This window comes from Theropithecus gelada, chromosome 5, assembly GCF_003255815.1.
Source record: "Theropithecus gelada isolate Dixy chromosome 5, Tgel_1.0, whole genome shotgun sequence".
Classification (NCBI taxonomy): Eukaryota; Metazoa; Chordata; class Mammalia; order Primates; family Cercopithecidae; genus Theropithecus; species Theropithecus gelada.
This window is the reverse complement of record NC_037672.1, coordinates 161,771,375-161,793,459: the sequence shown is the minus strand read 5'-3', so window position 1 is coordinate 161,793,459 and position 22,085 is coordinate 161,771,375. Positions and strand designations below refer to the sequence as shown.

General features: G+C 37.2%; 1 non-coding gene across 1 annotated transcript; it reads right to left on the bottom strand.

Annotated features, from left to right (window-relative positions):
- Positions 1–7,421: 7,421 nt before the first annotated feature.
- LOC112625540 lies at positions 7,422–7,528 on the bottom strand. The gene has a single exon (XR_003119634.1). It is a non-coding gene; the product is annotated as a U6 spliceosomal RNA (small nuclear RNA).
- Positions 7,529–22,085: the final 14,557 nt, after the last annotated feature.

Sequence of the window (22,085 nt, the reverse complement as noted above, 5' to 3'; positions counted from 1 at the left end):
GAGACAGAGTCTTGCTCTGTTGCCAGGCTGGAGTGCAGTGGCCTGATCTCGACTCACTGCAACCTCCACTTCTGGGTTCAAGTGATTCTGCTGCCTCAGTCTCCTGAGTAGCTGGGACTACAGGCGCATGCCACTATGCCCAGCTAATTTTTGTATTTTTAGTAGAGACAGGGTTTTACCATGTTGGCCAGGATGGTCTCAATCTCTTGACCTCGTGATCCACCCGTCTCGGCCTCCCAAAGTGCTGGGATTATAGGTGTGAGCCACCACGCCTGGCCCTATTTTAGTTTTTAAACAAAAATGTGATTGTAGTAAACGTATTATTCTATACGTTGCTTTTTTACACTAAAGATTGTGGACATTTCCCCACATATACATCTACATTTCTTCCTCTTTCTTCTTCTCTCTTTTTTTTTTTTTTTTTTTTGAGACAGGGCCTCCCTCTGTCACCCAGACTGGAGTGCAGTGGCATAATCATTATGGTTCACTGCAGCCTCAACCTCCTGGGCTGAAGTGATCCTCCCACTTCAGCCTCCCAAACAGCTGGAACTACAGGTGTGCACCACTGCTACCAACTCAATTTTTAAAATTTTTTGTAGAGATAGGGTTTCCTTATGTTGCCCAGGCTGGGCTGGAACTCCTGGGCTCAAATGATCCACCTGCCTTGGCCTCCCAAAATGCTGGGATTACAGACGTGAGCCACTGTGCCTGGCAAGTTGCCTTTTCAATCTGTTGATTGTGGCTTTCGATGCACAAGTCTTTAAGTTTGATGTAGTTTATGTTATTTATTTATATGTATTTGTATTTAGTTTGTTCGTACTTTTGGTTGCATGTGCGTTTGGTGTCATAGCCAAGAAATCATTGCCAAGTCAAATGCTACGATGCTTTTCTTATGTTTTATTCCAGGAGTTTTATATTTTTGAGTCTTACATTTAGATCTTTAACCCATTTTGAGTTAATTTATGTATATGGTGTGTTATAGACTGAATGTTTCTGTCCTACTTAGTCCCAAATTCAGATGCTGAAGCCCTAACCCCTAGTGTGTGTGTTTGGAGATGGAACCTCTAAGGAAGTCATTGAGGTTCAATGAGGTCAAAAGGATGGGGCTCTGGTCTAGTAGAATTAGTGCCTTTATAAGGTGAGACACCAGAGATCTTGCTCTTTCTCCCTACATTCACACAAAGAAGAAATCATGTAAGCAAACAGCAATATAGCAGCTGCCTAAAAGCCAAGAGAAGAAGCCTCAGAATAAAACCTACTTGACCAGTACCTTAAAATCTTGGACTTCCCATCCTCTAGAACTGTAAAAAATAAATTTTTGTTGTATAAGCCATCCAGTCTATGGTATTTTATTATGGCAGCCCTAACAGACTAATACCTGGTGTAAGATGAAGGTCCAACTTCATTATTTTGTATGTGGATATCTAGTTTTTTTGTTTTATAATTTCAGTTTTTATTTTAGATTCAGGGGGTGCAAACACAAGTTTGTTACCTGAGTTATTGTGGGATGCCAAGGTTTGGAATACAAATGATCCTGTCACCCAGATAGTGAGCTTAGTGCTCAATCGTTAGTTTTTCAACCCTTCTTTTCTCCCTCCTCACTCCGTTAGTCTTCAGTGTCTATTGTTGTCCATGTTTATATTCATGAGTACCCAATATTTAGCTTCGGCTTATAAGAGAGAACATAATGGCATTTTATTTCCTGTTTCTGTGTATATTTGCTTAACGTAATGACCTCCAGCATCAGCCATATTGCTGCAAAGAACACGATTTTGTTCTTTTTGTGGTTGCATAGTAGTCCATGATATTCAGTTTTCTCAACAACTGTTGAAGAGAAGGCCCTTTTGCAATTGAATGAGCTCTTTATTCTAGTCCATTGGTATATGTTTTCTGTTTTTATGCCAGTGCTACATTGTATTGATTACTGTGGCTTTGTAATGTTTTGAAATCAGGAAATATTAATCTTCCAACTTTGCTCTTATTTTTCAAAATTGTTTTGACTAGGGTCCCATGAGATTCTATATGAATTTTATGACAAATTTTTTTATTTCTGCAGAAAAAGTTATTGAATTGTGGTAGCAACTCTGTTGAATCTGTAGAAAACTTTGAATAGTATTTGGATTTTTATGTGTACTGAAGTGGTCTTCCATAGTAGTAATCACAGTTCAGATGCTGAATTCACCAGTTAATAATGCTAAATGAAAAATTAAAAAGACAAAACCTTTTGAAACAAATTCAGCACTTTGAAATGCTATACAATTTAGATAAATTTTGGCAAATTTCTCTTTTAGGAATTACAGACTGCGTCTTCGTGTTGCTCCTTTCCTCAGATCTCATGTAGGAAACCTTAATTAAATAAGCTGTGAAAAAAATAATTATTGCTAATGATTTATTTATTAGCAAAATTTACATCAAGACAAACTAAGTTTCCCAAAGGGTGGAGAAATTTGTCAAAATATTGCCTAAATATTATATTACTTCAGAACAGTCCTTTTGTCAATGAGTTCCTACACATCTTTTAAAAATGTATTTTCAATTAGCTCCCCCTTTTTAGACAGCTTTCAATAAACTGTTTTGGAAAAGACTAATGATAATCTAAAATGTTGCTACTTAAAGTGTAGTCTGTGGCCTAGCACCATGACATCACTTGAGAGCATTCTGAAACAATGCAGAATCTCAGATCTACTAAATTAGAAGTTGCATTTTCACAAGATCTTCAAGGGAATCAAATTCACATTAAAGTTTTGAGAGGCACTGATTAATTCATAGCTAATTCAATGGAACTTTGTGTAGCAAGGATCTAAAGCATCAGCTTGCCCTGTCTTGCCCAGAAAATCTTGTGTAGCTGACAATAATATTGAATAGAAAACCAAATACAACATGTTCTCACTTATAAGTGGGAGCTGAGCTGTAGATACGCAAAGGCATACCGAGTGGTATAAACAGACACTGGAGACTCAAAAGTGGGGAGTGTGGGAGGGGGTGAAGGATGAAAAATCACCTATTGGGTACCATGTACACCATTCAGGTAATGGGTACACTTAAAGCCCAGACATCACCACTACACAATTCATTCAAGTAACCAGAAACCTCTTGTACCCTAAATCTATTGAAATAAAATTAAATAATAATAATAGTAATAATATTGACAACAAAATGTCTGAGAATCATTGCTATAGATGATTACTATAGACAATATAACTAGTTTGTTAAGAATGAGTAAACTTTTGGAAGGCCAGGGCAGGTGGATTGCTTGAGCCCAAGAGTTCGAGACTAGCCTGGGCAATGTAGTGAAAACCCCATCTCCACCAAAAAATTACAAAAATTACCTGGGTGTGGTGGTATGTGCCAGTAGTCCCAGCTACTCAGGATGCTGAGATGGGAGAATGACTTGAGCCTGGAAGGCAGAAGTTGCAGTAAGCTGAGATCGCACCACTGCAGTCCAGCCTAGGCAACAGAGCCAGACCCTGTCTCAAAAACTAAAAAATGACTAAAACTACCAAATGTATTATAATTTTTTAAACAGTGATATGTCATGTCTTCTTTCATAGTAGGCAAATAAATTTATATGTCTAACAGATTTAAATATTTTAGTGATAATTAAGAAAACGTTAATCTACTAAATGTAATAAATTTATTGAGAATAAGGAAAAACAGTCCAAGATAATGTTAGAAGTAGCTATAAATTAACAATCAAAGAGGATAGAATTTATATCTGTGATCTGGAAAAAAAATCTCGAAAGTGATTATTCTTGGATATTTTTCCTTATACACGTAACAAGGATTAAGGAATAATGTAATTGTTATATGGAGTTTTCAGCTTCAATGCTAGCCTCTGAATATGTACAGATTCCACAGATCTGCAAATAATTAGCTGACAATGCTGGAATGCAGAAACAGGTCTATAATCTATTTGTGGATTGACCATATGTATTTTTCTTTGAATATATATTTTTCTAAAAATTGTTAAGGTCTTTTATTTTGATTTCTTAAGGTAACCTCTGCAGCATTTGTTTCTTACATTAAAGTTCTATAATTACACCTTCTTTTCACCATAAAATCTAGAGGTGAAACTAGATGAATATACCCCAAAAGTATACTTTTTTACTAATAAAAAGTATTTATTATGTGACTGAAAAATACTAACCTTAAATATCGTAAGAATTTGGTAAAGTAAAAATAGAAAACTTTATTTTATTTTTCGTGTCAAAATTTCATCACTTTGAGGTTTTCTGTGTTTTATTTTTCAGAAGCCATGGTTACTGGAAGCATGAAAGTCAAAGGTAAGGCTAATTTACTTTATTTGTAATAGTAAGAATTTATACCCACTCCCACTGCTTCACTGGACTAATAAAAAAAGGAATTTATAAGTGTCATGTGATGTTACTTAAAGTGAATTACTTGCATGTTGAAATTTATTAGATAACCTTATTAGTGATTTTGCAATCTGTAACATATGCAAATAATTTAGTTTTCAGAGCTTGTTTTAATACTTGAATACTAATTCATTTAAAAAGATTTTTTTTTAAAAAAATAGTATCATTCAAATCAGTGATAGCAGGTGAAGTAATTATTTAGCTTATAAGTTTTCAAATTTCCTGTTTAGGTGTTTCAGTCATCATAGCATTTCATCTATATTTTTTAAAGTTAGGATTTTGCTTAGTAAAATGCGCCTAGGAGAATTCTGATGCTGTGTGCGGCCTATCAAAAACTAGGGAATCATGTGTTCATTGCTTATCTGGTTCCCTTGAATGTGTTGTGAGACAGAAGTAGGCATAACCTGAAGAAAGGAAAGTTGAATGAAGTCTCCAAATGACTAAATGTGTATTTTAGGGTCTTAAGTCCTCTTCTATGTATAACTAGATTTCTAGTCCTTTGTTACATATAAACAGATGTTCTACATAACAGTTTTAGGCTTGTTTGATGTATCCTGGAAATAAATAAGAGATCTAGGAGACTGGGGACTCAAAGAGAGAAACATTAACTTCAGTTTTTGTCAGAGAAGGATAAAAGATGAGACAGAACTTATTCTCAAAAATAAGTACCATCTTCCAACATTGCTTATCTCTTGAGTTGCAGAAATGCACTGCGGTAATGCAAACACATTTGTGACAAAGCATCAGATTAATAAAATTTAGTTAAACTCTGTAATTACTATGGGATAAAATTCATTTGAATTTTACTCTTTTCCATTTATGAATTTTCTATATAGGTAGGAGCAAGATTCCAAAAGTTAACTACTAAAAATTATGCGTTGAGAATATTATGCCTCTACCCAGTGAAGTTTCTCTTACAGTGGACAAATATTTTGGTAGTCATGAAAATGCAATCATTTAAAATGTTCAGGTTAAATGACAAGATGACTTTTATATAAGTATGAGATTCTTAAGTTATTCCTTAGTTCAATCCATAGAGATATTCGAGAAACTTTTTTGACATTACCTGTGGAGTGTAGGTAAAGGAGAGACTGAGGTCTGCCTGAGTGAGTTCATTTGTACCTCTGCTGGCCTTTGATTCTCCCTCAGTGCTTAACACCAATGCTGCTGACAGACCTGTTTCTGCATTCCAGCATTGTCAGCTAATTATTTGCAGATCTGTGGAATCTGCAAACATTCAGAGGCTAGTCTTGAAGCTGAAAAACTCCATATAATAATTAAATTATTCTTTAATCCTTGTTATGTGTATAAGGAAAAGTATCCAAGAATAGTCACTTTCAAGATTTTTTTTCCAGATCACAAACAGCTTTCAAGTAAGAGCACCAGCCTTGCACACAAATCAGTTTCTTGTTTTTATTGCTTCTTAAATCTAAAGTTCCATTAATGTCTCAGAACTCCCCAATTTTGCAGTTAAAACATAAAAGCAACACATTTTTCTTTTGGAAACGATAAATTTTGTACTGAAATAGCATATAGAATACCAAAGATTGCCATTTGAAAATGTTCAAAATTTCTAAAGAAGAGATATACAATATAGCACATGTTTTTAAATCTAGCTCAAAAAGTGCTCTTAAAAAATTAGAAGAAAACGGCCGGGCGTGGCGGCTCACGCCTGTAATCCCAGCACTTTGGGAGGCCAAGGCGGGCGGATCACCTGAGGTCAGGAGTTCGAGACCAGCCTCAACATGCAGAAACCCCGTCTCTACTAAAAATACAAATTTAGCTGGGCGTGGTGGTGCATGCCTGTAATCCCAGCTACTTGGGAGGCTGAGGCAGGAGAATTGCTTGAACCTGGGAGGTGGAGGTTGCAGTGAGCCAAGATTGCACCATTGCACTCTAGCCTGGGCAACAAGAGGGAGACTCCATCTCAAAAAAAAAAAAAAAAAAAGAAAGAAAGAAAAATTAGAAGAAAAGAAATTTTATAGATTCAGATTGGTCACGAGTAGTTAGTTTATTTGAAATATTTTTCCATCAGCACTACCCCAGGGCATTAGGTTTGGTGATTCTGTTTCTCCTTTTATAAAATGAAAATTCTAATGTCTCTCACAGTTTTACCACACAGAACAACACAGTGCATATATCCCTGTAAATAGTGTTATTAATCAGAAGAATTGGCACTAGCGAGTCTCAAGAGTTAGAGGAGCAATTATACTCAGCTCTCTACTTTTCTGAAACATAATTATTACATAGCATTAAAAACATTCTTCCAAACAGGGACCATTGGGTTCAATGGATTGCTGATGATATTTATTTTCCAATAAAAGCAAGTTATTGAAAATACATCCAAGAAACATTTCTGCACTCTTCCTCATATATATTGTGTAAAACCGAGGGTGGTGGGGAGAATCTTTAAAAAGTACTGAACCCAAGAGCTGGGTGTAGAACCTAGGCAGGAAATGGTGTTATAATTCTGAAAAACTGACAATAATATGTGCCCCAAGGTAGTAGTACATCTATATATAAGTAGATTGTCAAAGATGTTACAAGACCAAATACGTGTCTAAATCAGAAAGCGATGCTATGTTCACAGGCTTTCTCTTAAATGGCTGATGTAAAGCACTAAAAAGACTTGAAGAGAACAGGATGAAAAATAGGCCTATATCCTTGGGCACGTGATACTGTGCCTATGTTTACATAAAACACTTTTTTTTTTTTTTTTTTAAGACGTAGGGATTTGGAGGCCAGGATTAAAAGATCTAGAATTTCCATTATCCAAGTAAAGTGAGTTCTAGTTCATGACATTTGAGATTCAACTGTCACAGAAGAGAGAAGACAGAGAAGACTGGGCCTACTCTGACTGTATCCACTGGTTTTAGCTTGAAAAAAAAAGCACAAATGCTTATTTTTAACTTTGAATAAAACAGAATAGAGAAAAGAAGGAAAAAAATGGAGAAAGAAAGAAAGGAAGGAAAGAAATGAAAATATAAGAGCAACACTGTGTTTATCCTCTGGAAACTATGCATTTCTTTTTTTCTTTTCTCTTTTTTTTTAATTGAACACTTCATGAATTTGTATGTCATCCTTGCACAGGGACAATGCTAATCTTCTCTGTGTCATGCCAATTTCAGCGCATGTGCTGCCAAAGCGAGCACCATTTCTTTGTCTAAACATCTTATAGTAGTTTAAAAAAATCTTGGCACATCATTTAGTATCTCTTCAAATGCTGTCCAGGAAGTAGTAACTAATCCCAATTTACCACAAATACCAATATTGCATTGTTAAGTAGTTTTAAGAATTATTTAATAAAAACTCAGAGATATAAAAAAGGAAACTGAAAATTATTAACGTATAACCATCTATCCCTGAGGGTAGGACTTAATCTCACTTCCCTTCCTTAAGTTGCTGTCCTTAAACATTTCTGCACAATGTTCTTTAGTTTGCGCAAAGAATTACTGGTGCCACCTGTAACCCTGGGGTTCCACTAGCAATTTCAAGAATAAACTTTGAGCTATGATTCCTATTGGTTTATGTGTGCTTATCTAAGCTCAAATGATTTTTTAATTAAATGTTTTTGTGTCCTATACCTACTCATTTATGTTTAAAAGGGTCCATCTGGATGACATCAAGCAGGCTGTAAGCCTTTTGACCCAATGTAAAGTGTCCAAATGTTCAAACAAGGCAGTGACAACCCCCTTTGGGATAAGAGAAAATTTAATCCGGTTTTATTGGCTTGGATCTATACCTAGAAAGCCTTGCCACTAGCATTTAGGCATTTGGGCACACAAAAAAGAGGGAGTTTAGTAGCTGAAGTGTGAATAAATTTTCTGGATAACTAGTTTCTGATTCAATAATGGTAGAAGAGAGCACTAGAATTCTAGCAAAAAAGATACATAAAAGCTAAAATATGTTTTCAAAAGTGAGCAAATAGTAATCTCTCTTTTTTAAAATTTTTGTTATCCATAAATCCTAGGGTTTCTGGCAAGAATTCTTATTATCCATAGCAGAATTTTAACTACCCCTAAGGAAATGTAGTTGTCATCATTTCTGGAAAGATGTCTTTGATCAACTACTCTCTCACCTGGAGCACAAACCAGGCCCTGGGAACAGCTTTCAGGTAGCTCCTGAATGGCATTTTCAGTAGCTGCTAGGGTAGTTTAAATATAACTCATTACATAAAACTGGAGCCACAAAGGCTGTAACTGCTGGCTGGTGGGAATTGTTTTACTGAGCAAATAGTTTAACAAACATCCATCCTTAGCAAACATCCTTCAACCAAGATTAAGTTCCTGGGAAATTGTGTCACAAAAATAAGTTCTATTATTTTTCTAAAATCTGTGAAGTTGATTTTTTCCTTGGGGTTCTAATATTTAGATTTAAATTGGATAATGGTTTATTTTACATGCTTTCTTAAAAGTGCTGAATATCTTGACCATTTCCGACGGGAAACCATAGTTTATGTGGTCTTTAGGGACGACCACGCTCCCTCATGATATACGATTTTTCCTAGCTACTAATTGAAGTCTGGGATGGGATTTAGGGAGTTCCAAGGATCTGGGCTATTTGTAGCCAGGACATTTAATAACCTATTCCAAATGATATTCTACTTCTACCATTATAAGAAACTGTCTGACTTTTAAAATTCTCAAAAGATAGGTTTCCTTTTGTTAAAGATATATGCATATGTGTGTGTATATATATGCATACACACACACAAGAAGCTTAAAGATTATGTAAATATATGCATTGTGTAGCTGAACACTGAATAGGATTAAACTTAAATATATATATTATATATATATACACACACACACAATAAGTTTAAAGATTATGTAAATACATGCTTTGCATAGCTGAACATTGGATCTGCAGCTCAAATTCATTTCAATAACAAAGAAAATATATTTGGTACCTACACAAATAATTCCTTGAATATGGTTACTATTTTATAGTTTCCATTTCATTTGATCCTTACAAAAACCTTGGTATGTGGTTTATCTCCATTATACAGAGCAGGAGATTGAATCTTACTAGTGTTTGATGATGGACTTTGAACTTTGGAGTTAGTGAATAAAATTTTGAAAAACAAAGTGTAAACAAACAAGAAAAAAATGGTTTAAAAAATCCATTTTGGAGTGTTTTTAATTGCTCTTGTCATGAAGAAATTATTCTTCTTTTAGTAAATGTTACAAGATTATTTTTACAACTCAGGGAATTAAAAAAAAAAAGGCCAGACAAATAAACAAACAGAACCTTGGGGAGAGGTTGATGATAGCAAAGATCACTTGATTTTGTGTATGGCTAGTTATCTTTTCTTTTCCAAACACACAGCACTCCAAAGGCATCCTATTTGTATAATTAGTCCAATGACCCCAGCTATGGCACAACTCCTTAAGATGATTCTGTATTGATTCTTGTGATTCTCAGGCTCGTAAGTAGGACTCGGGATTCCCAAACCTAGGCCTTTCTTATTTCCATCTCAACCCTGTGGGAAGTGAACTGTTAGTAAATCTTATTTCTCCCAGCATGTTCGTAGTCCCTTCAACAGGAATCAACAAACCATATTCTTCAACTTACTGGCTTAGTGCTGAATTTCCTTTCATACGAAATTCATCATATACTATCTGATTCTACCTGTTTGTGGTCGTTTTGCCATCTTTTAAAAAAGTTTTCTTATACTCATCAAATGACTTTTTCTGTATTAGAAAAATACTTTATCCGAAATGTGACATATAATACTATCAAGAACCAATGGCGTCTAGCAGTTACATTTACCCACCACAAATAAAACTCCTGTTTGTTTCAGGGTTCAGTTAGAGAGCTAGCCAAACTGCAGTCATTAGTCTATAATAACTCAAAGGCGAGCATTCTTGGGAGTCAAGCTTGGAACGTCTTCTGTCCCCTTAATCATACATTTTACATCTCCTTAGGGAGTGGTGAGAATGATGTGCAGTTACCACTCCCACAGAATTAGTCTCAACTCCCAGCTGGGCCCTCGCCCCCAACTTTCTTCATTGTTAGTTGTACTTTTAATTTTTATTTTTAGGGCCACCATTCTTCCAGCCAATGATGGGAATTCCAGCAGGGGAATTTATTATGCTCTGGTGAGGGAAAATAATGCCTGGAATTCTTGTCATTTTCAAGTTACTAAAGCAGTACTTTGAGAGTTAATTTTTAAAATTTTATGTCATAAAGAAAACTGCTTCTTTTTTTTCACATTTTCTGAGGTTTTTCTGTATAAGTAGCTATAGGAAAATTCATATAAATAAAGTGAAAATGTCAGTATAGGCAAAAAATTAATTATTTTATTTTAGCAAGATGTATCACATATTTTTCTTTTTATGTGTGCAAGTATTTATTTTTTCAGAAAGAGAGGTGGGGGATGCAGTCTTGCTGTGTTGCTCAGGCTGGTCTTGAACTCCTGGCCTCAAGTAATCCTCCCACCTTAGCCTGTTAAGTAGCTGGGATTATAGGCATGATCCATTACATCCAGTTTATGGATCATGTGTTTTTCTAAGAAACATGAAGAAAACGTTGTTTTCTATATTGGCAGATGTTTAGAAATTTCATTTCTATCTAGAAATGGAATGGAAATTCCTTTTTTTTTTTTTGAGATGGCCTCTTGCTCTGGCACCCAGGCTGGAGTGAGTGGCTCAACAGTGGCTCACTGAAACCTTCGCTTCCTGTATTCAAGTGATTCTCCTGCCCCAGCCTCCTGAGAAACTGGGTTTACAGGCGCCTGCCACCATGTCTGGCAAATTTTTGTGTTTTTGGTAGAGATGGGGTTTCAGCATGTTGGCCAGGCTGGTCTCGAATTCTTGATCTCAAGTGATTCACCCTCCTCAGCCTCCCAAAGTGCTGGGATTACAGGTGTGAGCCACCCCACCCAGTTGGAAATTCCTTTTTTTTTTTTTTTTTTTTTTGAGACAGAGTCTCGCAATGTTGCCCAGGCTGGAGTGCAGTGGCACAATCTCAGCTCACTGCAACCTCTGCCTCCTGAGTTTAAGCAATTCTCCTGCCTCAGCCTCCTGAGCAGCTGGGACCACAGGCACGTGCCACCACACCTGGCTAATTTTTTGTATTTTTAGTAGAAACAGGGTTTCACCGTGTTGGCCAGGCTGGTCTCGATCTCCCGACCTTGTGATCCACCCACCTCAGCCTCCCAAACTGCTGGGATTATAGGCGTGAGCCACCGCGCCCGGCCACTATTCGTATTTTTAAATATGATTAAGGGATTATCTGGAAGAGTTGCATGCATTGCTCACAGTTCCCTGGGGAAAAAGACAAAGCTTTGGCATTCCCAGTGGTTAGCATGCTGACTGGTGTGAAATTAGTTCTACACAGGCAGCACCGGCACACACGAGAGCAAAATTATTTTTCTTGGATTTGGGTGTTAGTCAAACATTGCCGTCTACTGGCTGGCTGCTGCAATTACTTCTAAGAAATACAAAGAAACCAATTTATTGCCTGCTCTCAAAATTTGCTGTCTCCACCTCTAACAATCCACATTAAATAGATTAATAATCCTTCTTTTAAAGCATAACTTTTTTGATTCCTCTATATCCCTAAATATGTATGTCAGGAGTATTGATGCAGAGAGGATATTTTGATTTCATTTAAAACAAGCCTGAAATTTGCCCTAGTAAATAATGAACAGTCTCATTCCAGGCAAGTTTGTGGCTTTCAGTTGAGATAAATAAATAGGAAGACCTCAGTCTCACTTACGGCCATGCCTTCTTAATTTGGGACAATTTGGTTTATAAAGGCAGAAGAGTCATTGTATTCAGAGATAACAGAAAACTTGCAAAAAATATGGTTGACTTTTCATGAAAAAAATTTGCAGAAAAATTGCTTTAAAACTATATAAAATAATAGAAAATCTACAGATTGGCCACTAATCTCGGTTTGGTCTTTTGCTAATAAGGGCTTTCCTCACTTCTACGAAGCAAAAGCAGAAGCTTCCAATTCAGGATCCAGACATTTTGGCATTTTTTTCCTAACCATTTAACTGGAAACCTTGGTGCCTGTGGCCTTTGGCACCCACAGAACTATGTTGTGAAGTATTAGCTCAGCAAGCCCAATAGTTTACTCACACACTACGGAAATAGCTGGGGTGACCAAAATGTAAACCCGCCTCTATTTGCTGAAGAATTAGAAATGAACACAGCCTTCATCCACATTCTCTGAGACTACACTGTTTTAGGCATACATATGCAAATGTTGAACTTCTCTGCAACCAAAAGACATTTAATTTATGTTCAATCTAACCTAGTTAATTACAAACACAACAAGGTAGTTAAAGAAACCCTCAGTTGAAAATGATGCAGCTGATGCTCTGGAGTTTTTTTTTTTTTTCCCTGTTAGGTGGATTCCATTCTCAATATTATTTTACATTTTTTTTCCGGGGTGAGAGGCCATTTTTTATTCACAAAGAGTTTATTGTTATAGTAAACAATGGTGGATCATCAGCATCTGCCTATGTTTGTTCAAGGATACCTGAATTTAGATATGAGGGTTGACTTGGCAACTTGCCCATGATCGCACAGTTAATTCTGAGTCAGTTCCCGTTTTCACACTCACCCCTGTCTCAGGCATGTGGATGGAGAACCTGGGTCATGATCATGCTCATCGAGCTCTTCCTGCCTCTTCCTCTCCTTGGGCACATTGCTTCTGGGAATTTCATTTTCCTTATCTCCAAAGTAGACATAGCATTACTTCTCTGCTTTACAATGTGGTCATACGGATGAAAGAAGGCTTAAATATGTTAAGCGCTTGGCATACAGTGAACACTCAAATTATTATTTTTGTGCTATAGATATCATCAGTTCTTATTTTGCAGACAACCCAAATTGTGTACCAAGGGAAGAAATTTTTCATCGAGTCATCACATATAACTCCCTAAATGTGTGCTGGTACTATCAAATCACTTTGTATATTATTAGAGGTGTATATTAAACTTTTGTTTTGTGCTTAATGTTGATTTTGGAGAAGAATGAAGTGACATTGCAAAAAAAATTTTTTTAAAAATCTATTTACATGGGTAAAACTTGTAGCTTCCCTACTTGATTTCGCCTCACTACTCTTGAGTGCTGAAAGGTTTATGTTTGTTTGTTTGTTTGTTTGTTTATTTATTTATAAATAGAGACGAGGTCTCACTATGTTGCCCAGGCTGATCTCAAACTTCTGGGCTCAAGCCATCCTCCTGCCTTGGCCTCCCAAAGGGCTGGGATCACAGGCATGAGCCACTGCATGTGGCCAGGTTTATGACTTTGACTCTGGTTTGTGAGGCCAGCTTTGAAAAAATGGTAGGGATCTTCTTAAATAACAAACATGCTTATTGCTGTCTGATTAATATAGAATCACAGCAGTGGCAATTTTTCTTTATGAACAGATACCTTTCTGTGCTGTAATGCTGTAGGGCCTTTTGGCCACATTGACTCAGTTGGACAACAGTAATATCTGTAATATCTAAATGAATTCTTAACAGACATCAAGTTTTAAAACCTAAGACTTTCTAAAATTATAAAGTTGATTCTAATCTGGACTGGGGGTCTGCCTGCCTTGGGCTTACTTTCTCTAAAGCTCTGTGCATCATGGACAAAGTCACCAAGACTGTTCATCTGGCAGTTACAGCTATTCTGGAAGGGACTGTCTGGCATGGGGATGCTGGATAGCTACTGTTTGTCAAGAGGCTGGACGCACCTTTGATGAAGGATCATTACCTTCCCAGAATATCCTTATAATTCCCTGATGGGTCAGTTACATTTTATCACTTCCTACTGGTCATTACACCAGACAACTTTCAAAGACAGGGCCTAGCGTGCAGGTGGACAGCAATATAATTCAGGCAGGAAAGAGCTGCTACTGCTGTGTCACTATGTGCTACCTCTAGAGATACAAAGAGACTGTTATACTAATCTCTTCTAATCGGATACTGCAGCTTCACAGTGGTAAATTTAAAAACTAAAGAACAATGAAATAGATGCAAAATGATTCTTTATAATTTAAGAAAATACAGGGAAGCAGTGGTCTGGGTAACACAAAAAATGGAAATACACCACGCCATTTATATTTGACTTTGGCATGCAGAATATAATTTCTTCTGCCCCGAGGGCATGCCTGTCCTGGTCATGTTTTGTTTGACAGACATTAAAATCCATTTTCAATTCATGAATATATCAAACCTGAACATTACAGAAAGTTGATCAAATATACATTGAAGACCATCATGAAAAGCCTCTCTACATTGATTTGTGTTATTCTGAATTAATTTGTGCTTCATGTCACTGAGTTTTCAAGGAGGTTTATGAATAGCCCATATGTTATCGTTGTGCATAAATCAGCCTGTGATTCTGCTCATATACAAGTCCATGAGATCCTAATGAGTATTTCTGAGGATTTTAGATTTAATGTAGTATTATAACAATACCTGCCTCATAGGCCTAATCTTAGGATTAAATGATTAATATAGATAAAGCAACATCAACTATTATTAGGTAAAAAGTGGTAGGAAGAGCTACAGAATAAATGAGAAAGATGATGTATAATGGTCATGAAATGTGAAACTCATACATTGAGATTCCCTAAAGAAATAAGCTGTAGGTATTTATTAATTTATTCAGTAATGAGTTACTGAAAACCACCTATGTCCCAAATAGTGTTCTAGGTGCTGAGATGAGCAGTGGTTAAACAGTCCAAATCTGTATCATGGAGCTTACATTCTAGATGACATGCAAAGTCTGATTTCTTATTATCTTTAAAACATGCTTTTGTTAGTTTGCTATTTTATTTTTGGCCATTCAAAGAAAGGCTTCGCACAGGAATGAATCATTTTATTTTTATGTGAATAGGAATTATCACCTTTTAGTTTTCATTTTTTTTTGAGACGGAGTCTCGCTCTGCCACCCAGGCTGGAGTGCGGTGGCGCTATCTCGGCTCACTGCAAGCTCCGCCTCCTGGGTTCACACCATTCTCCTGCCTCAGCCTCCCGAGTAGCTGGGACTACAGGCGCCTGCCACCACGCTCGGCTAATTTTTTGTATTTTTCGTAGAGATGGGGTTTCACTGTGTTAGCCAGGGTGGTCTTGATCTCCTGACCTCATGATCTGCCCGCCTTGGCCTCCCAAAGTGCTGGGATTACGGGCGTGAACCACTGCGCCCTGCTCATCTTGTAGTTTTCTACCTGTGTTCTCTCTCCTATGAGACTCTAAACTTTAAGGGCAAGACTGGTAATTGGCTAATTTTTCATCTGTGCCCATGCCTCTACAGTGCCTTCTTGCAGACAGCATGTAAAAAACTATACTTGCTGAATGGTCAACCAAGTCAAGTAACAAATCATGGAACTCTAATTCATTATTTTATAGTCTCTTTTCCTACTTATCTAAACATAACCAACAGTACAAGGTGATGAAGATAAGCACCAAATTAGTGAAATTTTAAAATGCTCTATGAAAGTTCCACAGAGAGGGAGTTCATTTTGGGTTACACTGAATAAAGAAGAGAGAAAATGACTTATTTGAAGAATAAGTAAGATTCAAGTAGATGGGGAGGAGGGGATTATTAGTGGACAGGTGGATATTTTCTACTTGGAAGAATAAGAATGCTCAAGAGCCTTGGAAATTTTCATTTTATTTTGCAGGCAATGGCCAATTAGAGAAGGTTTCTGCCTGGGAGATTGACATGTAGTTTAGGTGAATTGCCACCAGCCTTGCAAAAAAGAACAACACAGAAAAGAAAATACTAGAGTATATCACCTGTAGAGAGGCTGAGTTTATGAAACTCTCATTTCAGCTGCACACACGTGGGTAAATATGTTGTAGGTGAGGGAGCAGGTCTGGAAGTGGGTTTTACTGAAACAAGTTCCAACATCTCTAAACTAGAGCCCCTAATGCGATTCTTTTCTAGTGAGCCATTTTCTCTTTTCTCCGTGCCAGAAATAGTTGTAATCCCACTAAGCAACTATATTATTTTTTTTATCATATCCACACCAGTTTGTCATATATAGGGACCAGATTGTGTTTTGTCAAAGACACACACACACACACCACACACACACACGCGTGTGCGCACAAGGAAGCAGATTGATTGTATTCAAACTGTTACTATAGGGAGAGCACCTCAAATCCAGAGATCAAGCAGCTTGGCAGGGTAGTGTTACTTTAGAATTTTATAGAGAGGAGTAGAAAAGTTATAGGTGAGATGATTTATAGTTGGGATTGTTTTGCAATCAGGAGAAGTCTCATTCAAATATCTGTAAGGCAAAAGTTTAGCTCTGTCTGGCTAGTTTCAGAAGGACAAACAGTTCAAATCTCAGCTAAATCATTCGTGAGACAAAGAACAGGGAGTTGAAAGGTCTGTGTCTGTGCTTGTCTGCAGCTTCAGGCAAAAAAGGAAAGGTCTGTATCTGTCAAAGGCTCAGGTAAACAAGGGAGCCTTCATGGGTCTTAGGGAAGTCAGGAGAAAGAGTGGACAGTGAGTCTTATCTGTGTCTTAAGGGGAAAGGTAGTTCTTTTCCTTAAGACATTTCCTGCAAAATAAGAGTGGGGAGATTTCAGAAAATAAAAGGTTGGGGGAATTTCTGAACTATACCTGCTTTCCAGAAGCACAGAGCTCAGATAAAGTTCAGTGTTATCACTGACTTTAAAGGGCTGACTTTAAAGAAAGAAAAGACCCAAATGTCTGGCCCATTTCCTCCAAGTAAGTAAACTTAAGAGCATGCCTCCAGCTAGTTCCTTGGATGATAACTGATGTTGGCTAACATCACTGAGGATATCATTCTGTAACAGGTAATTTCTTTTTAATCTGAGAATAAATGGTACTGGAATAGATCAATTAAAGTGAATTTACTTGAGCCAGGGCAAAATTTAATACAAAATAGCAAAAAATAAAAATTAAAAAAAAAAACAACTTTGAATGAAACTTTATATTGAAACTTGAAACTAAAAATAATGAAAATAAAATTATGTTACTCATTTAATAAAATGCAGTTTGTAATTGCAACTCGAAGTTAGTTTTAGACAAAGAATGGATGAGATGTCGATTTGGGTGGGTTGGGGAGCATCACTTTTCTGATACATTTGCATCATAGCTCCACACAATACTCTTCTTGTTACTTGTGATTGTCATAGCACAATTCTATAGAGGATACCATTAGCAAAAAATATTCAAAGCATCATTAATTTTCTGAGATGTCTTTCACTTCTTTGGCATTCACTTCACACTATTTTGGGGTGCTTATGTGCCCATCTCTTCTTGATTGGATAGGTGGTCTAATTCTATTAAGCACTCATTTGTCAGTGGCTTTGCCTGAAGGATTCCAGTGACCCTAACTTTACCTTCCCTTACATCAGATTTTTATCTTTTGTGACATGTGTGATGTCACCTTGTAATTGATTTGTGTGGAATGTATTGTGTTACTAGATATTTAAAACAAAGACGTTGACCCAGTGTGTGGATTAAGTGAATACAAGCTGTATTGGTTTTGTAATAAATATTTTTCATGATGATGACCCTTATTGCTCTATCTAAATTTCTAATCATGAAGACTCCCAAGAAGAAGACTCCACAAGTCACCCTTCAGCATTTTAGATGCTTTATTTTATTTAATTCTCACTTCAACTCTGCAGGGCAGGTAGTATTATTATCCCCAATACACGGATGAGGGAATGGAGGCTGATATGGTTTGGCTGTGTCCCCACCCAAATCTCATCTTCAATTGCAGTGCCCATAATCCCCACGTGTTGTGGGAGGGACAAGGTGGAGGCAATAGAATCATGGGGGCAGTTACCTCCACGCTGTTCACCTGATAGTGAGTGAGTTCTCACGAGATCTGATGGTTTTATAAGGGCCTTTCCCCCAACTTCATTCTTCTTCTTCTGGCCACCAAATGAAGAAGGACCTATTTGCTTCCTCTTCCACCACAATTGTAAGTTTCCTGAGGCCTCCCCAGCCATGCTGAACTGTGAGTCAAATAGACCTTCTTCCTTTATAAATTACCCAGTTTTGGGTATGTTCTTATTAGCAGCATGAGAATAGACTAACACAGAGGCTTTGATAATTTGTATGATTTTTCCAAAGGCAGAATTATCCAATGGCAAAGCCAGGACAGGAATCCAGGAGTGACTAATCACAAATTTGTGCTCTGTGCTGAAATGGTATGCCAGCCTCCTTCTCCCTACCGAGTTCACCCATTTTTTTCCTACCCTAATTTTTCCTTTTGCCTGGATGTCCTTATCTACTTATTAAAAATTAAGTTGTATCTTGTTATATCTTTTTTAGCCAATTTAAGCCCTTTGTAGAAAGAAAGAGAAGTATATATGCTTTTTTTTTTTTTTTTTTAAGCCATGTATCTTTTTCAAGGTTATCTGAAGAGAAAGTGTGCTGGTTATGCACACTCCAGGTTCTGGAGTCCTATAAGCTGGAGATCAACTTCTGGCTCTCTGTCTTATTAGCTGAGTGACCTATGGTAAAGTTAAAACTTCAATATCCTTGCTTGTGAAATAGTGGGGTTATTATTACTCATCTCATGGGATTGTTTTAAGATTAAACACAATAATACCTCTAAAGTGCTTCGTGTTCTGCCTTTTTAATGGAAGGCTCCTGATACGGTTTGAGTCTGTGCCCCCTCCCGAATCTCATGTTGAAATGTAATACCCAGTGTTGAAGGTGGGGCCTGGTGAGAGGTGATTGGATCATGGGGGCAGTTTCTCATGATTTAACACCACGCCCCTTGGTGCTATAGTCATGGCAGTGAGTTCTCATGAGATCTGGTTGTTTAAAAGTGTGTAGCACCTCCCCTCGCCCTTCTCCCTCTTCCTCCTGCTTTGGCCATGTGAGATGCCTCACTACCCCTTTGCCTTCCACCATGATTGGAGGCTTTCTGAGACTTTCACAGAAGCAGAAGCCACTAGGCTTCCTATACAGCCTGCAGAACTATAAGCAACTTAAAACTTTTCTTTATAAATTACCCAGTCTCAGGTATTTCTTTATAACAGTGCAAGAATGAATTAATATAGCTCCTGATAAACATTTCCATTGTTTTTATGCTTACAGGCAAATAAGATAGACAGTAAACAGTGTAGTAAACTGGGAGAATCAGCCCTGCTTCATTCTCATTTCCACTACAGCTAAATAATTTCATTTTTATCAATTTTTAAGTCACCAAAAGGAGACAACCATTTTTCCAGGTTGAGTGGATTCTTTTTTAATTTTTAATTTTTGTTTTTTGAGACAGAGTCTTGCTCTGTCACCCAGGCTGGAGTGCAGTAGCGCGATCTCGGATCACTGCAACCTCCGCCTCCCGTATTCAAGTGCTTCTCCTGCCTCAGCCTCCTGTGTAGCTGGAGCTACAGATGTGTGCTACCATGCCCAGCTATTTTTTTTTTTTTTTGTATTTTTAGTAGAGGCAGGGTTTCACTGTGTTAGTCAGGATGGTCTTGATCTCCTGACCTCGTGATCCACCCGCCTTGGACTCCCGAAGTGCTGGGATTACAGGTGTGAGCCACCGTGCCCAGCAAGTGGATTCTTTAAAATTTATGTTGAAGATGGAAAGAACCAAGGTAGAAGTAACCGGGGTTCCAAGATTTTATTAAGTGCCACATCGACTACCTCCAGGCTTCCTGTCCTGGTAAGAGAAATACATTATTTTGTAGTTAAAGTAACAGCTATTTTGGTTTTCCTCTTTCTTTCAGGCAAACCCATTTTAAACTAACGCAGTGGAAATAATTGTGAGCAGGAAAAAGATTTTATGGATTCCAATTATGTTTTGCAGTCTGCAAGTCAGCATGATCTGGAATGTCTATTTACTGTGGCTTTTTGTTTCCTTGTTATGATAGTGTTGTATGTCTATGGGATAGAATAGTCTTTTAATTCATAGACAGCACTTATTTTATAGTCAAGAATTGATAGGGTTGGGGATAAGCTAGGAAGCACAAATACAATTTGCTTTTTATGATTTTATCTTATTTTCTATGAATATATATAATTTCCTAATCATATATTTACACACACACATACACACAAATAAATATAAATTTTTGGTTCCCAAGTGTATCATTTCTCCAGTTATCAATTTTGTCTGAAATGTGGTAGGACCTGAACTACCAAGCACAATCATTGAAATTATATATTTCTCTTATTGACAAATGTTATTACTGGCAATGAGGAAAAAAATGTACTGGGTTTTTAAAATACTTCTACATATTTTTTTAAATGTTTGGGCTTTATTAAGAACTCATCAAAAAAATTCTAATCCTTTTCCTTTCTATGTATAGTTGAATGAACACACATGCACACACATGCCACAAAACAAAAACAAAGTTATCCTCACACACAGGATAGAAACCAAACCAAATCCCAACACACAGCAAGATGATAGGGAGAGAAAAGTACACAGTAGCCACAAAGAGCTTTTTTCTTTTTTTCTTCTTTTACCTTCATTACTGTCATCCGGAGTAGTGTAGATGGAAGCCAGGGTAAATAAGGAAAAGATAACAAAAGCCAATAAAATGAATGCCATTTCCAAGTTGGTGTAGGGAAGCTCCATGAACTGCCACCAAAAACTTCTTCACCTACAAGAGAAATACAACATTGGCTCAGCATACTCTAATCCAGAGAGAGCTTGCTCAGCAATGATTTATTTTAGAATTCAACACGTGTGAGATTTACTGAAGCTTGTTGAAATACTTCTGTGTACCTGGAACAATGTATTTGGCACTGGCAAAAATGAAGTGTGCTCTTGTTTTGAAATTTGGCATACAATTTCACTGTGTAGATTGGAAGAGAGCCTAGAAGTCTGAATGGCAGAGTCAATTTACCTTTACACACCTTTGTGAGTTTTTCAACACTACTCTGGGAATAAAGATAAGGTATGCTGACATGCAATGAGCACTTAAACAGGACCACGCACTTGAAAGAGCTTGAGCTATTACCTCCTTTAATCCTCATAATAACTCTGTGAGATACCAGTATTGTCTCCATTTCATAAATGAAGGAACTGAAGCACTACGATGTAACTTACCTTAAGTTATAACTCTAGTATATGGCAGAGGTGAAACACCAACTCTGGCAATCTGGTTACAGAATCCTCACTCTTAGTCAATATACTATACTGACACTCGACTAACCAACTAACCAACCAACCAGCCAACCAATCCCAAACCCACAGTAATGGTTAGGATCATGTTCTGCAAAAGCGTTAAGTGGGTTGATTGGAGAGGAGTTTTTATGTTAGGTAGTAGGAGATACAGTGGGTTAAGCCAAGGATATTGGAAAGAATTTAATGTCAAGATGAGAACTTAGTCTTTTTTCAAATGATATTAGAAGATGAATATAAGGTCCTTGGTAGTACAGAGACATGATGAAGTAGTATTTTGAGAATATTAATGGCATCTCCATGTACAGGAGAGAATGAAGGAAGAGACTGGTAACTGGAAAAAACTCAGAGTGAGTTTTAGCTCTGTGTTAGGATTTTAGCGGGAAGGAGAGAAAGGAAGGGATAAAACTAAAAGCCGATTTGATAGAAGGGAAGAAGGATCTTGGCAGCTTGTTGGCTCTATGGGGTGCAGAGGGTGTCCCAACATTAAAATGAAGTGCGGGAAGGAAGAGGAGAAACAAAGATCACTGGGAAAAAGAGGCCCCCAGAATCATGTGTGAAATCCGTGGTAGAGAATATTAGTTCCTCAAACTTCCTTGTGGTTACTAGGGATGCAGATGC